The sequence below is a fragment of the Canis lupus genome, chromosome 16 (assembly GCF_003254725.2).
Source record: "Canis lupus dingo isolate Sandy chromosome 16, ASM325472v2, whole genome shotgun sequence".
Classification (NCBI taxonomy): Eukaryota; Metazoa; Chordata; class Mammalia; order Carnivora; family Canidae; genus Canis; species Canis lupus.
The window spans coordinates 51762513-51763363 of record NC_064258.1 but is presented as its reverse complement, the minus strand read 5'-3'; the positions used below and the strand labels follow the sequence as shown (position 1 = coordinate 51763363).

At 29.8% G+C, this 851-nt stretch overlaps 1 non-coding gene across 1 annotated transcript; it reads left to right on the top strand.

Moving 5' to 3' along the window:
• Nucleotides 1–498: 498 nt before the first annotated feature.
• LOC112675266 (small nucleolar RNA SNORD22) lies at nucleotides 499–622 on the top strand. Its single transcript, XR_003145846.3, has one exon. It is a non-coding gene; the product is annotated as a small nucleolar RNA SNORD22 (small nucleolar RNA).
• Nucleotides 623–851: the final 229 nt, after the last annotated feature.

Here is an 851-nt window from a genome sequence, read left to right as displayed (position 1 = left end):
GAGAAATTAATTAAAATATATATTGTTTGTCAGGAGAAAAGCAACAGTTAATGCTTTAACTTAAATATAACTCAATATGCTTCAAGGCTTTGTGGATGCATGTAATGTGAAAAAACATGTGAAATTATGTTTTTTACACTTTAGATTTGTAGAGGTCTTATTTTTGTAATTGGGTCAATCAGTTGTGATTATTTTAGCTTATTGGTATATTTGCCAGAGTTGATATAGTACAGATTATAATAGAATTAGTTTCTTTCAAACTTTATGGTTGAAATCCCAGTAGCCATTACCAGATATATACTGAGCTTTTAGACTGTTGATGAAGAAGCCATGTGTGTTGAACCATCGCAATGAGTGATAAATATGAAATATGGCAATAATTAATTTTAATTTTCTGAAAATTATTCTTTATTAAAATGACTAATGTATATATGTATGTATACATAAAAATGCATGTGTATAGTAATATATACTAGCTTTTGTCTAAATATTAAGAGGTCCCAGTGAAGAAACCTTAAGGGACATAACTCCTGTCCTAGTTCCAGATCCTGTAAAGGTGAACCCAGTGGGGCTGACTGGGGAGAAGAGGAAAGTTTATCGAAAAAGGAACTGTCAGAGAGCATAGAATTTCTAGACATGGAAAAGAGAGAAATAATCATTGGTTGAAAATCAGTTAAAATTTTTTTTCATCTGAAGAACGAACAAGACAAATATAATGGAATCCAATTCTCAGAAGGCATCAAAAAGGAAATTTTAAAGGCATTTCTTATACAACCCAGCTATTCAAATTAGCTTATAGTCATTTCAGCCTTTCCAAATCAAGTTTTATTTTATTTTTTAAGTTTTTTAAA